Source organism: Aethalodelphis obliquidens, unplaced genomic scaffold (genome assembly GCF_003676395.1).
Source record: "Aethalodelphis obliquidens isolate GAN/ISIS:26980383/991018 unplaced genomic scaffold, ASM367639v1 scaffold1, whole genome shotgun sequence".
NCBI classification, from domain to species: Eukaryota; Metazoa; Chordata; class Mammalia; order Artiodactyla; family Delphinidae; genus Aethalodelphis; species Aethalodelphis obliquidens.
Genome location: NW_020837945.1, coordinates 79287777 through 79304136, shown reverse-complemented (window position 1 = coordinate 79304136; position 16360 = coordinate 79287777). Strand labels below are relative to the sequence as shown.

Genomic DNA, 16360 nt, shown 5'->3' with positions numbered 1-16360 from the left:
CTAGAGAAAGCCCGCGCGCAGCAACGAAGACCCAATGCAGCCAAAAATAAATAAATAAATAAGTTTATTTAAAAAACAGAAACAAAAAACTCTCCTGGAGGAGAACTATGTGTCTCCACTAGAGACAGGCAGTGGGCTTTTAGTCTGTACAAGGCATAATTAGGGTACAAAGAAGTAAGCTGTATATATGTACTCAGAGAGTTCAATGACTAAAGCTTTATGGTCACTCCTTTAGAAGAAAGGCTGACTTGTAAGTTCTCCAAGTCTAAACCACATGCCTTGAGCTTTAACCAACCACACACTTATTCCTAGGACTTGGAATCTTTAGTGAATAGGTATAGATGGAGGAAACATTTGCAGCTCAGACAGTCAGAGCACCTACACATGGACCAGATTGTTCCTGAAATACAGTCTTGACTGTAGGTCTTGCCTGATGCCCAAGCTCATTCTTTCAGTCTCCCTCTTGTTTTGTGAGCCCTAATAACACTTTAATATAGTACCTTTTCACAAGGGACCAGAGTCTGTTTCTGTTGCTTGCAGTTAACAATCCTGATTAGCTCTATAGGAGATGGTTCCTCCTTTAGAAAGCTTGATACAAGTGAATGATAGAAAGACATTCTTTACTCAGTTACAGAGAGACTGCTCTCACAGTATAACTTTCTAACTAATTGCTGGAAAAGAATGGGACCGGCTGTCACATTGAAGTGGTACATTTCCAGTTGCTGGAAATGTTGAAATAGAAAGGGAACAACCATTTGTCAGGGATGCTCTGGAAGGGATTCTTGGATCTGGTGGGAGAATGTACTAGCATCTACTTAATAGGTTTAATGAAAATGCTTTCCAAGTGCTAGAGACCTATGGTCCTTTTCAAGCTGTGCCTCTCAGCTGGCTGTGACTCACTGAAGGTTCTCAGGCTGGACGACTTGGGACTTGGTCTGAGCACTAGTGGAAAGAGCTGAGCTTAGCATCTTTCTCTGGTCTCCTTGAGACTGGGTTCTTAAATCTAGACCAGTTACTTGACTGTCTGTGAGGGGTAGCGAGCCCCATTCTCAACGATGAGTGGGTAACTTCCCCAGAGCCATTTTTGTCTAATTCAAGGAGTTTTCCGGTTGGTTCTTTGCACCTTCTCAAGTAATACATTTTTGCTCAATAAAGAGCAAAATCTATTTTGTTTCTGGGGTAGGAATCTGGGATGATCCATAAGGTAACTTATTCACAGACACACAGTGTACAAAATGAACTTGACTAGCTCAAGATGATCTATGAGGCTGAAAGAAGGTCCAAAGGGCATACCTTTAAATCCAGCTCTAAAGAACTGAAGTCTATAACCAATGAATCAAGTTATATGATCATGCGTGGGCCATCTTATTAGGTTGCTTGGCCATCTGTCAGCCCAAGTTCCTTCTTTCAGAGCTGAGAAACTAGAGGCTGGAAGAGCCACGTCTTACCTGCCATCACATCCCGAGTTGGGGCCCACACTAGAACGGCATCTCAATACTGCTGACGCCCAATACTGCTCTTCCATCTGTCTCCCACCACATTCCCTGTCACCTCCAGCCCCACCTGGCAGGCTGCTAGCTTCTCAGCAAAGGCTGAGCGGGACTCTGCTCACACCCCCTGGGGGAGATGTCTGTGATGCTCATGTGTGGCGGAAGCTCTCAGATCCTGCTTATGCCAAAGACACCCTGGGAATAAATAAAGGCCCCCACTCTCACACCTTCTACTCCCACCAACTATGCACATGAAAAAAATTTTTTAAATAAAACTCACAGAGGTAGGGATTCTCCCTGTTGAAAGAAATTCCTTAACACACATTAGTCAGGTAATCATTTCTTTGATTCCATGGACATTTTTTAGAACTAGAAATAGGGCTGAAGAAAGCAAGTAGTCCAAAGCTCTTTATCTACAAGTGGACAAACTGGAATTCAGAGCAGAGATGGGCATTTGGTCAGCCCAGTGGGCTTTCCGGTGAATCAGAACACTGTTTTCCCTTCCTTGGGGGCCTCCTGAGGTGGTGAGGGCTTGTGTGTATGACACAGATTACGTGGCTTAAGAACACTGTACATGATTCTTCTTTTGGACTCCGGGAGAGAGACTAGCTACTTTCACCAAAGCCTTTCTGCGGGGCTGCGGGAGGGAAAGGTAGGGGCTTTAGCGCCAGCTAACCCCTTTTAGCTATGGGACCAGGGAGAAGTTAACCTCTCAGGGCTTCAGTTTACCTGTCTGTAAAATAAAGAGAATAAACCCAGCTGTCTCTATGGTTGTCTACAGGATTCAAGAAGATAACTTTTGCAAAGCCCCTAGTCTACTGCCTGGCATACCCTCAAGGACCAGTACCAGTTTCTTTCTTTCCTGCCCTCCCCCACCTTACTTCTTCCTACTTTGACATGCATGAGAAAACTGAAATAGACAAAAATCACAGGGGGCTTTTCCTCTTGTAGAAGCCTGTCTCCCCAATACTGAAGACATTTGGCCAAGGGTATCTGAGATCCCTAAAGACCCTGCCATAAATACCTCTGGCACTGTAATGTGCACATACGAAGGGCTGGTGAATTTCAGTTGCCAGGCTACCTGGTCAGAACAAATGTTCTTTATGTTCCAAAAGGGTCCTGAATAAAGGTTTCCTCAATGTTTGGGGAACAGATGCAACAAGCCTTTTCTCTGGGGACAAGATTTTTCAGAGAGTCAATAAAAGCAGTAATCCTCACTTCAGTCCAAGGACCTCAGCTTTTATAAACTTCCTTATAGGAATCCGGGATGTCAGATTACCCGGCCTTTTGACTAGCCCTGGAGTCCCATCTGCGAGATTCTGGACATCTTAGGGATGGGAGATGGCAATTTTTTGACAGAAATTAGATTTTTTTAAAAAAAGGATTAAAAAAAAAAAAAGCTACAATCTACCTCCTGCCACGTCCAAATTTTGATTCTAACTTCTGCACCTCTGGGGTCACAAGGGCAGGTTCATTTCTTTTCTGTGGGTTGCTGAAGAAAGAAAGCCATTGCTTTTCTAACATTTGAGTGCAAGTGTTTCTACAAGAATGTTAAAACAGGCTATTTCACTCGCTAGAAATCAATCACGGGGGACTTCCCTGGCGGTCCAGTGATTAAGACTCCGACGTTCCACTGCAGAGGGCATGGGTTTGATCCCAGGTCGAGGAACTGAGATCCCACATGCCACGTGGTGTGGCCAAAAAAAAAAAAAAATTAATCATGAATCTTGGTTTATGGTGACCATAGTGGGCAATGACATACATGTAGTATATAATTTTCCTGTGGTTGAGCTTTAACTCAACAGAGTTACCAATTCCCAAACATCATTGGCAAGTGTGAAAGATCTGGGCTTAGATTCAGTAAACTCCTGTTAGAGCCTTGCCTGGTCTGAATGATCACAAACAAGTTTCCCAGCCCAGGTCCCTCACCTGTGGAAAATGGAGATAACAGTGGAGCTGTAGGGTCCGTGGTAATCTGAGTTCTGGAAATGTCTGGAAATCTGAGTTCACGTGTGTAGAAAGGGGCGGGGAGTTCATTAACTCACTTTAGTTTCTGTCTGTGAATGAGTTGTCTGAGCTATATAAGTGTCTTTACACTCATTCATAGTTGCTGAACCCTTCCTTTTTTTTTTTTAATTTTGGGTATTTATTTATTTAAATTTTTATTGGAGAATAGTTGATTTACAATGTTGTGTGCTTTTGTCTAGGTTGTGTGCCTGTAACATCTAGCAAGCCAGCTCAGGGTTTTTCACATGCAGTTGAGTTGTAAACACAGCAAGAGAGGGTAAGAGCAGAAGCTACAAGGCTTCTCAAGGCCTAGGCTCAGAAGTTGCAAAATATTACTGCCGCTGTATTCTTCTATTAGTCAAAGTCACAAGGCCAGCCTCCATTCAAAGGATGGATAAGTAGACTCCACCTCTTTGTGGGAGGAATAGCAGAGAGAGTCACATTGCAAAGAGATTACTGTAGCCATCTTTGCAAACACGCTCCTGCCCTAACCAATGGCGATTTTTGCTTAAAGATACTTACTTTAAGTTTTCTTACCTCCTGATATTTAAACAAGGTATAGCATATGAAAAATGCAGCCTGGGAACTAAAATATATACAAGTTGTAGGAAAAGTGAAAATAAATCAGAGTCCTTCACTTGTCGGCGCTACCGTAAAGTCTAATCTCCTGCCCACAGCGTCCTCAGGTCTGGCCAGTGCACCCTCTGGCCTCACTCAACTGGGGCTTCTGTTAGGATTCCAGTTCACCAGATGTCACTGGGAAATGACCTGTGAAAGTTCCTCTGCTTGGGGACTCTCAACCCATGGCATGGTTGGGCCAATGAAGTCTTTAGAAATGACCTGTGCTTGCTGACAACAATTACATGCCCATGAATGAACTTTGCCACAGAGAGAAGAAAGTGGCCCGATTGTTGTAAAAACAGAAATAATGCATGTACTAGTATGTACGCTTTGTAAGGATCACAGAGGGCTCTGATCTATGAACTTAAATCAATTAGTTCGCCTAAGTCCCCTGAGAAATAAGTGATGCAAGTCTATGCATGTGGTTGTGCTTCACAGCAACAGAATTATATGCTTATGGTTTTTTTTTTTTTATATTTAATCAAAAAGCAGCTCCTGGGCACAGGCTTCCATAGGGGACAATAAGAGTTGACAGGCATAGTCAGTCACTCCTAGTGCTTACACGTGTTGACGCACTGAAGCTCACCATGAACCCATGAGGCAGGTTCTATTATCTCCTCATTCACACATTAAGTTCGCGGTGGTTAAGTGACTTGCTGAAGGCCTAACTTGTAAGTGGCAGAGCTGGGCTGTGAAGCAGGGGAGTCTGGCACGCCAGCACCTGTGCTCTTCACCACTGTGTCCGCTCTCTCTCAAGGGATATGTGATTTATGTATATGGCTTCTGCCCTTCACGCAGGTGACTCTGGCTCCACATATGAACCATGAGGCTTTTTATAATTACAGATGCCTCTTAGACTCTGCCTCAATGGGTCTAGAGTAGGTATGCATAGAGTAGCCGAGGCAATAAAATATGAACAAGAAGGAAAAATATAATAAAAATTTTTTAATGTAAAAATGATGAATTGGGAGATTGGGATTGACATGTATACGTTGATGTGTATAAAATGGATGACTAATAAGAACCTGCTGTATAAAAAATAAATAAAATCAAAACTTCAAAAAAAGTTTTTTTAATGTAATAAAAATATAATAGATGAGATATAAGAAAAGTACTATGGATGTTCAGAAAAGGGGAGAGATTTCTGGCTGGAGAGGTGGAAATCTAGGAAGACTTTATGGAGAAAGAAAACTTTGGTTTCAACTTGGGCAGTTGAGATGATATATGGACATATTAAGTGATCACCTCTGGTTGAATGAACAGAATGTCCCCATCTCTGTTGATGCAGCAATGCTGACGACTGGACTCTGCCCTGTGTTGACCACAGCAGGCCTCTCTTGGCATTTCTTAACTACAACACACTTGAAAGTCAACTCAACAATCGTTGATATGAATTCTAAGAGACAATATGGCACACATATATGTGGAAACCACTCATAAACTGTAAAACTGGAAATAAACGTTAGTTGTCTGTGTTATGGTAGATTATGTGTTACGTATCATCCACAGTTTACAAGGTATAACTATGTACCTAATGGATTACCAATAAAATTCCCATGGAATGAATTCAAAGTTGGACACTTAACTGGATCTGGAGGTTTACATTGGGAAGAAAGTTGTACTTGCCTGACTCAGAACTAGTGTGCAAGAAAGCTTAATGGTTGATGCTTCATCATGACGATGGACTCTTTTCAGAGGCTGGGATTGCTGAGTCATGGGGGCTCTGCACTGGTGGCAAGGAGAAATGTTAATTGGGGACCACTGTGGCTGCAGAAGGCGTGTCTCCACTTGAGAAGGCAAACAGTGAGAGAGGAAGCCTTTGGCTTTAGGTTACTCTAAAAAGAAAAAAAATAATACTATAGCAGAGACTAGATGATGTGAGAATCCAGAAAGAATCAGGCTGCATATTCTTGTAAATACTAAGCATTTATTATTAATAGTTATAGCACTCTGACATTGTAATATTTGGAACACAACAACTGAAGTCCCTAAAAGCCAAACTTGGCTTGATCATCATTTTTAGGATTACAGAAGGCTAGATTTGGAAGGGGCCTTAGAGAGCTCTGAATCCAAACTCATTTCTTCTAATTTTAGAGCAAACAGTTCCTCTGGAGCCCAGGAAGCAAGTTGCCCAAGGCAGGATAGTAAGTTGTTCTAAATACAGAAAGATACAACATGTTCTTTTTGGTGTTTTTTAAAAAGAAACACAAGTATTTCCTTGGTTTTTCTATTTGTCAAGCCTAAAAAGCTATTGTTACTAAAACCACTCAGTTGCTATATTAACCAAATTCAAAGCAATGCTACACACCTGGTAAAAAGAAAAGATTGTGGGGTATTTCCACAATCTTTTGCACCTGCCTCAACTCCTAGGACAAATGATGACTCATTCACTTAACAACACCTATTGGTGTTTACTGTAATCAAGGTATTTTCAAAACTCCAAAAGGCCTTGAAGAGCTCATAGTATAGCAAAGGCATTAGACTATTACTACTAATACTACTATTACTATTAATAACATAATAATATGAGATATTAAGTGTAAAAGACCTGAAGAAACATACAGGGAGTTGAAGGAGGGTTAGAATACCAATGGTTCTAACTATCAGGGAGGTTTTTGTAGGGAAGGTGTCACCTGAACCAGCTTTGAAAGACTATAGGATTTGTCCCCTCAGATATTTTTGGTAGGCTGGGAGAGGTGGATTTCCCAGTTAGTAAAGACAGTGGGGTGACAAAGCATAAGGTAGTTTTGTTAGAACAGAGAGCAGGAAGGGGAACAGTGAGAAAATGCTGGACAGGAAGGCTTAGGGGAAATATCCCATATAAGTTATGATTTGCTTCCTGGCTTAAGTATTCTCACCATGCCAGAAAACATTTATTTTTTAAATTTATTTTTATAATCTGTAATAATCAGCTCATTCAAGAACACCTGAAAAATATAGAGATTTAAAAAGAAATGACTTTTATTATTTAATAATTTGCTTTATTTCCTTCCGGTATTTTTTATTTTTATTTTTTTTTTTGTGGTACGCGGGCCTCTCACTGTTGTGGCCTCTCCCATTGCGGAGCACAGGCTCCAGACGCACAGGCTCAGCGGCCATGACTCACGGGCCCAGCCGCTCCGCTGGCATGTGGGATCTTCCCAGACCGGGGCACGAACCCGCGTCCCCTGCATTGGCAGGCGGACTCTCAACCACTGAGCCACCAGGGAAGCCCTCTTCCGGTATTTTTTTAAACAGACATTAACTGTTTTGATTTTTTTTAAACATTGTTTTAATCACACTTAATTGTTTTTCTCAATAATTAAGCGATAGGTCCTGAAAGAGAAATTTCTTGTGTCCAATGACAGTATTAGTCTCAGAAGAGATAAAATGCCACAATGAAAGCCATGAAAGGGAAACTTCGATCCAGACGCTACTGCAAGAGGGCACCAATGCTTCCTATTGTTGCAGATGCTTCGTCCCACCTGTTTAGTCATGGGTGATCTTGACTGTGCTCCTCAGGGACCTTCTGATGAGGTGGGGGCTCTGTTGACAGTTCACAGAGCAGTTTGCCAATCATTTAAACCATCACTTCACCATTCCCGAGTTCATAACTTCGGTTCCATTCTTGGTCTGTAGGGTTCGTCTTAAACCAGTGTTTCTCAGGCAGTAACAGGCATAGGAACTGCCTGAGGATCTGGGTAAAATGCAGATTCTAATTCAGTAGGTCCGGAGGGCTGGAGACTCCGCATTTCTAACAAGCTCCTAGATGGTGCTGGTACTGCTGGTCCACAGACCATACTTTCAGAAGCGAGACCTTGGAGTATTTTCTTTTTCACACCTAAGATGTCTTTCTGTTGCTTTCACACAAGTAAAACATGTTCATTTGGTCAAAACCTTTCTCCCCCAAATGATATCAATCTTATTTTATTTACTTTTGACATTGTATTATGGCCCAAAAAGCTGAGGCTAAAGTGATTTTTTAAATTAATTAATTAACGTATTACTTATTTTTGGCTGCGTTGGGTCTTCAATGCTGGGCGTGGGCTTTCTCTAGTTGTGGCAAGCGGGGGCTACTCTTTGTTGCGGTGCGCGGGCTTCTCATTGTGGTGGCTTCTCTTGTGGAGCACAGGCTCTAGGTGCGTGGGATTCAGTAGTTGTGGCTCATGGGCTCTAGGCATGAGGGCTCAGTAGCTGTGGCGCATGGGCTTAGTTGTTCCGCCGCATGTGGGATCTTCCCGGACCAGGGCTTGAACCCATGTCCCCTGCATCAGCAGGCGGATTCTTAACCACTGCGTCACCAGGGAAGTCCTGAGGCTAAAGTGATTTTTATTCCTTGCTAGGTAAACTCCTTTTGCCACCCAGACGTTTACGGGATTTGTTGTTGTCGTTTTGCTTTACTCCGTGTTACAAACATTCCACCCTGATGTGTGTGCGTGTGAATCTCTTGTCTTTGGTTTTGCCTTGAATGCAGTGTGGCGCCTGTGACTTGCACACCCAGGTAACCTCCGCAGCTTGGGAAAGTTTCCTCTACTGATGCCCTAGTCAGTGTTTCTGACCAGTGACTGTTTCCGAGCCAGGTCCTGTTTTCTTCCTAAGGACTTACTTCCAATAATTTTCAGGTTGGATCTCTGGCCCCTGATTTACATAGATGATTTTCTCTTTCTACTTTGATCTCTTTAGGCTTTTTTCCATAATCTAGGAGAGATTCTTAAGTTTATCCTCTATGTCATTGGCGAGATTTTTCTGGGTGATTTCTGCTCTTGGTTCTTGCCCCCAAAGTGGATATTAATTCTGCTATTGGCACTTTTTAAATTTCCTAAGTATTTGTCCATTTCCCATTTCAGTTATTCTGTTGTCTTTTCATATTGGAGTCTCTCTTTATTACTTATGTCCTTGTTGCAAAAGGCATTGCCTTTAACTTTTTAGAGAATACCAAAAACTTCTTTCTCATTTTCTTCTGGTTCCTTGGGCAAATCAAAGGTTGTTCTCCCTGTGTTTTTCCAGGATAATATTCTCTTTTCCCTTCTTCTATAGGGTCATGGACATCTGTCACTCTTTTTGTGTCTCAGCATCTGAATCTCTTCCTTCCTCCTTCCTACATTTGGAGACTCTCCCATTTTGTGGAGCAAAGCTTGTTTTCCATATAGAAACTGAAAATGCTGGAAACTCGATTTCTCCATCTCCCTTACCATCAGGGCACACGGGATAGGCTCTGCCAATTAGATGTCTCTGGTCTAGGCACTAATATGAGTGGATCAAGGAAGCAGAGCAGAACTGGCCAACCCCAGTTTCCAGATGCAGCATAGCGGCAGTTCTAGAGGCAGCACCTAGGGTCGGGTACAAGCACTAATGTCCACAGCCAGCTGTGGCATTTAGGAGTGTCACCATGGGAGCAATTAAATAGCTTATTATATAGTCTTTGAATCTGCTCTTTAGTCTCAAAGCTATGGAAGCTCCTCGACATCAGTTTAATAAATTAATTTTGTTTATATTGTCAGAGACTAATTCACAACTAATTTACAACTAAGAACCCTGCATGATACGATCAATATCTTTTAAACAGACCCCATGGTGGTCTTACTTTCTGGTTACCATTTCTTAAATGAGTGGTCATCTGCTTTTATAACACAGGAAATCCTTGACTCCACTCTATCCACCTGGGTCAGGGTCGAACCCATTCTCAGAGGAGATCTGGATGTCATAGTCCATTTCTGGCCCAGTTCCTGGTGTCTTCAGGTTTTCATTCTGTGCAGGTCTGTTGGTTGGGGCTGGGATTTCCTAGCTCTGAGACAGTAGAAATAGAGGTCTGATGGGGGAAGGGGTAGCTACCTAGGGCTCTGTCGGGTACAGATCTTGCCCAGAGGATCAGTTTCCTCACCTATTAAAGTGGAGGATGGGATTTGGTGATTTCTAAAGGCTACATACCTGTATATGCACGCAAGGCTGACCCACAAGTGATGAGGCAGGCTAAGAGGGACTAGAGACAGGAACCAAGCTAAACGGTGCTGGGTCTGGGAGAGCTTCCGGCATTACACTCACTCTCTAGAAGGACAAACTAAGTATGAAAGCTTGTCATCTCATAATCAAACTGTAAGCAGGGGATTAGCAACAGGATCAGATAAACTGCCCAGGATTCTCGATTCTCTTTATTCTTTACCCTAACGAATGCTGCTCTCCTTTTGATTAAGTGTGGAATATGCAATGGGAAATATTGCAATTTAGACACTTTTTGAACTGTAATCATTAGTCAATATAAAACAGAAGGAAACAAAATCAAATCTGTTTCTTCTACCTCTGCCATGGTGATCAAGCACAATCCTCTAACTGTAATCAGAGGTAGGGCTAAAATATCAAAGCCATGTGCTTTAAAGAATTTAATTGGAGACTCAGCCATCATCCCAATGCACAACCACTTTTTTTCTCTTTAAAGAAAAGGAGGATTTAAGCATCAGTTAAGTCATCCTCCATTTAAGAGCCTGATGCCCTAGAAAGTCTTCTTATCTACATTCTATTCAGGGAAATCAAGGCTCAATATATATTGCATTTGGGTCAAACTGTGGTTTAGTAGTTCTATTGTTATCAATAAGTTGACAAATTAAGGGTCAAATAGACCATGAGAGAACACTGGAGGCTAACTTTGAGAACAATGTTGAAAAGGTTCAGTGGGGATAGGAAAAGCAGTGCTAGGAATCATAGAAACCAATACCAATCGTTTCATACATTTGCATGGTGTTTACAGTCTGCAATGTGCTTTCACATTCATTATTCATTATAAGCAGAGTTGGGACTAGAACCCAAGTCTCTTGACTCCTTGCCTGGGCATCTTCCCCTGGGCTCAGTTATATGGTTGAGTGCTTCATCTGTGCATGGTACAGGGGGCCTAAAAAATGTGACCTGTCCTATTTGGAATTTGCAAGTACCACCAGAAAACATTCACACTGCTTATCTTTCTGCTAAGGAAATCTTGAAGGGTTCTTGTTGTTTTCCTGTCTATTAAGCCATATGTGTGAGCAAAGAGAAAACTTATAATAAAAAACCTGCAGAAAGGAAGCTGTGTCTTATTGCCAGAGCCTTCTCAGTGCCCTGCAGGTACCTGAGGCTCAGGTTACACAGCTGCAGCCATCTGGGTGATCTGGAACTAGAGGGGATCAGGATCTAAAGGTGAGATATTAAGGTAGTGGGGTAATCTATGAGTCAACCTGACAAATGAAATATCATGTGCCTGACTGGGAATTTCTAAGGTTCAAATGGAAGGTGAAAACACCAAGCCCCCTTGGTTTAAAAAAATCATTTTAGGATGCAAATGTGAATTGCTGACCTACTATTCTAGGTGTATATTTATTTTTATTCTTTTTGTTTCTTTGGTAGGATTGTGCTAATATTGTGTACTCAACGTGCCTTTGAATTTTCCTGGTGACCATTCAGTGGAGCCCCATCTAATGTTAGTGTTAGTGATTGAAATGAAAGCATATAGTGAAAATTTTTGCTTGAAATTATCCTTGAAAAATACTTAGGAAGGTGCCCTGTTGGTGCCCAACCCAGCCTGTTTTTCCTCCAGCTTTGGAATTAATTGCTGTTTATTGGTTGAGCCCCAGAAGCAGTAGCTGGCTTTTAACTGAGGACCATGCTGAATAAAAAATGGGTACCATTAAACAACAAAATCATAGAGGTGGGAGAGTTGACAATGAAAGATGGGCAGAGACTGGGAGACCTAGTGTGGGAGGGCAGGTTCACATCTTGCACCTCCTGCTCACAAGAACCCTGGTGGTAAGGACCACCAGTGGCATTTCCATGGTTACCTCTCTCCTCTCTCTGCTCTCATGCTGAATTTGTGGATGCGACATGCATCAATGATGGGACTACACTGTAATGAGAACCTGACCTCACACAAGGGGACAAGTGGGAGAGAACTGTTTAGGGCAGAATCTGCTAGACTTGACAACTCATTGAAGAGAGGAGTTGGGGGGAGAGAGATGTCAGGAATGATTCAGGGTTGTGACTGGGATGGTTGGAAGTAGGGAGGTATAATGTAGGGAGGACTCAGGAAGTTGAATTTAGAGCCATGTTGAGTTTGAGGGTTCTCAAGTAAAGGTTGGATAACCTATAGAGAATACTAGTTTGAGTCTGCAACTCAAGAGTGAGAAATAAAAATATGAAAATTGTCTATAATTGGGAGCTTCTACTTAAAATTAAATTTATTCTGCAAGGTAGGAGAAACCTAGTCTCATTCAATTCGAGGTCTATTCCACCCTTTCTCTGGGAATGCACTAACACAGAATGTCTTAAGCTAACTGGTTGAGTGAAGGACTAACGGTTAGAAATATGGGTAAAAATCTCATTAAATATTTCAAAATAATATCTCACTACAAACCACCTGCTAAGGATTCCCGAGAAGATTCAATTGTCAAAAGAGGGACTGCAACTTTCCAAATATTTGTTGGGTTTTTTTTTGTCTTAAAAAATGAGCGCTATATTGTCTTTGTCTTATTCCAGACACATAGGAAAAGTTAAAATAATATAAGCTTATTGTAAGAAAATTTTGGTAAGCAAAAAGAAGGAATTATCTTACCATTTAACGATAATCACTTTGAAAACCTAAGTTCATATCCTTTCAGATTCCTCTTTATATGCCTATCCTTCTTTTTTCCACTTTAAAACATTGTATACTCAAGATAAATGAAAATACATGACCACACAGAGAGTTTTACATGATACATTCATAGCAGTGTCATTCATAATAGCTCCAAAGTTGAACTAATCCAAATATTCAACAACTGATAATGAATAAAGAGAATATGGTATATCCATCCAATAGGTTAGTATTAGGCCATAAAAAAGAACAGAAACCATTAATACATGCTACAGCATGGGTGAACCTCGAAAACATTATGCTAAGTGAAAGAAGCCAGATGCAAAGCCACACAATTTATGATTCCATTTACATGAAATGTCCAGAATATGCAAATCTATAGAGACAGAAAGTAGATTAGTGGTTGTCTGAGGCTGCAGGCAGAGTGGGGAATGACTGTAAATGGGTGCAAGGTTTCTTTGGGGGCTGATGAAACTGTTCTACTATTAGAGTGCAGTGATGGTTATACAATTCCATAAAGTTATGTAAAATCATCGTATGCTTAAAATGAATGAATTTTATGGTATATAAATTATACCGCAATTAAGCTGTCAAAATATATATCATGGACCTCTTTTCATTCACCTAAAACTGTAGCTGGAAATATAAATCTAATCAAATCCCTACTGTTGGGCAGAGATTCTCTCTCCTGCCCTGATATCTGCTGTGATTCCCTAAGAGTGGGTGAGGCCGTGTATCACAGCCACGAATGAGGCAAACTGCATCCTAAAGCATACCCCCAGATACGCACATCATCAAGAACGAGCAGACCCTCTTCAGAAGTCACACCGCTCTACACAGCTTCCTAAAGGAAGCAGAGAGGCCACCAAGACCGAGGCTGCAGACATCAAACCTCTGGACATTAGTTTCTACCTCTTGCTGTTTTGTGAGGACAAAGATGTGTGCTCCATGTTTGTGTTCCTTCAACAGGCCCTGGGGGGTGTCTCCGGGCTCATCCTAGCCTGCTCCAACACTATCAAAAGAGGCTCCTGGCTGACGTAGCAGGTCCAGTCCATCCAGGGGTCCACTGGGAGATCTCAGCCGAGCTATCTCACCTACTCCTTCCCTTGGAGTTGCTATCCTGTTTTATCTTTGTTTTAACATGTAGAACTGGCATTGTGTCTATTTTCTCAACACTATTCCTAGGTCTAGTTCAGTTAGCAAGTGCATATTATATACTTGTTAAAATAAAAAGGTGGCATAACTTGTCTCCCTTTGTGTTTGAGTCTCTGTGAAACTTTTCATTGGTAGTGGACCCAAGAGGGATTAAAGCTCCATCCATCAACATTTCTACTACCACAGACTGGCCCCCTGTCAGACTAGACTGACTGACTTTTGAAGTTTCACTGGCTTCCAGGTGTGGTCACAGCTCTCCTATGTTCTGGGCTTACCTGAGGTCAAAAGCCAGCAGACTTGTGCAAGGGTGAGTTGGGATGGGCCAGACTGCATTCAGATAAGCTGTTCCTGCGATCTGATAAAATGCAAACAATGATTACAGCCTCTGGCTGAAAACTGGGCTGCAAAGCTGGGTAAAATTGTGCAGAAATTCATGGGCAGATACAAACTATCATTAGTCTACATTGGCTTGATTTCTCAAAACCAATAAAGAAAGTAGCTTGTGATACCATTTTCCCCTCAAGAAAAATCCAAGTCTTTTCTCCCTCTCAAAACAGGGAGAAAATATTCATTTAGGAAGTCTGATAATCTATTCCTTTTTTACACGGAGATAATTTTTTCCCATTGTACAATGAGATGTGAAGAATAGAGAGTAAACAGACCTTTTGTAATAGACTTCATTATCTTTAATACTGCATTTAATAAAAGCCTACCACTATTGTTTACCAAGTTTTCATCTCTTTACAAAACGCTGATGCTTATCTGATCTGGTCAAGTGTTTGCATCACAGGCTGGTACAATAGTCTTGAGAAGAGAATTAAGCTCAGCTATAGAGCAGGACACATCAAATATTTAAACTGTCACTTGTGCTTAATTCTTCCTGGAAAAAGTTAACCTTGAGTATTTTTTTAAAGAATTTATTTGATATAAAGTTGAAAAGCAACCATTGCTTTAATTCTATGTCTACTCCCAGAGCAGAACTATATCCTTAGATAATTTGTAAAATTGATATATGCTAAATGTGACAAGACCTAGTGAAACGGGAGGGAAGGGGGCAGGGCACAACTTTGGAAAGAATGACATAGCTCGAGGACATAACGTAAGCTGATTTGAACAAAATGGGTCCAAGATGTAGGACAAGTCGATTTCCATTAGATCTTGAGCCTCAGTATAAGCTCACTGTAACACATCAGCAAGCTAAATGACACACCCACAGGCTCCATGACAGTCCCAAGACTGACCATAAGGATCAAGAAGTGGGTGGTGCGGGGCTTCCCTGGTTGCGCAGTGGTTAAGAATCCACCTGCCAATGCAGAGGACATGGGTTCAAGCCCTGGTCCAGGAAGATCCCACATGCCGTGGAGCAACTAAGCCCGTGCGCCACAACTACTGAGCCTGCGCTCTAGAGCCCATGTGCCACAACTACTGAGCCTGCGAGCCACAACTGCTGAAGCCTGTGAGCCTGGAGCCCGTGCTCCGCAAGAGAAGCCACTGCAATGAGAAGCCCACGCACCGCAACGAAGAGTAGCCCCCGTCTGCCGCAACTAGAGAAAGCCCAACCCAGCCAAAAATAAATAAATAAATAAATAAATAAATTAAAAAAAAGTGGGTGGTGGCCCAATTCCTGGAAATCCCCACCCCTTCTTGAAATGGCTGGAATACTTCTCCCACTCATTAGCCTATGAAATTACCCACCCCTGTAAAAACTGACAACCCCATACCCTGGTGCTTTTCTCACCTTCTGAGATGGCCCACACTCTGTCTGTGGAGTGTTTCTCTCTAAATAAATCAATTTGTTACCTATCACTTTGTCTCTCACTGAATTCTTTCTGTGATGAGACATCAAGAACCTGAGCTTCACTAAATCCTGAAACCAGGTGTGTGATCTCATTTGGAAGACTGTGGGTTTCAGCTGGGTTTGAGTCCCAGCCTTGTGGGTTCAAGCCCCAATCTGAGGTGCACGGTTTCTCTAGAATCTCGCACACAGGGCACATTGTAACAAACAACAAATATTAAATCCTCCCCCTCTCCCTCATCCCTCCTGGTACCTGCCCAGAGTCATGGTCTAAGATAACATGACCAGTCTTCCAGAGAGACGATAACAACTGTGTTACTTCTCTAGCCAAGATGAAGGATTCTTGCATTCACTCCCTCACTGGATAACATTGGATCGTTAAGTTCCAGGTGTTGCCAATGGCTGCTGGGGAGGAGAAATGAAGGAGATATGGAGCCCACCGTGAAGAGCTGTATGTTTGACAGGAGCAGATCAAACACACTTCGGAAAAATTACAGTGCAATGGGACAATCCAGTGCGTGCCTTGTTCAGAAGATAGAGAAATTATTTTCACATCAGTAGAGGATGCTGGCAAGACAGGTAAAATCTGCATTCATGGAGGTGGGCCTGGGAAAGTATTTTGAGAAGAGGGAACTAGATGAGAAAAAGTCCTGAGGCAGGAAGTGAAGGAAGCTGTGTGTGTGTGTGTGTGTGTGTGTGTGTGTGTGTGTGTGTGTGTGT

The 16360-nt window shown here is 42.1% G+C and overlaps 1 long non-coding RNA gene across 2 annotated transcripts in view; it reads right to left on the bottom strand.

Moving 5' to 3' along the window:
- Window positions 1-13016: 13016 nt before the first annotated feature.
- Window positions 13017-16360, bottom strand: part of LOC113621810 (uncharacterized) — a 7819-nt gene continuing 4475 nt past the window's right edge. For both annotated transcript variants that reach the window (XR_003433314.1, XR_003433318.1), the window contains exons 3-4: window positions 15894-16045; window positions 13017-14200 (exon numbers count right to left, since the gene is read on the bottom strand). This is a non-coding gene — a long non-coding RNA (uncharacterized LOC113621810). The remainder of the gene's footprint in view (window positions 14201-15893; window positions 16046-16360) is intronic.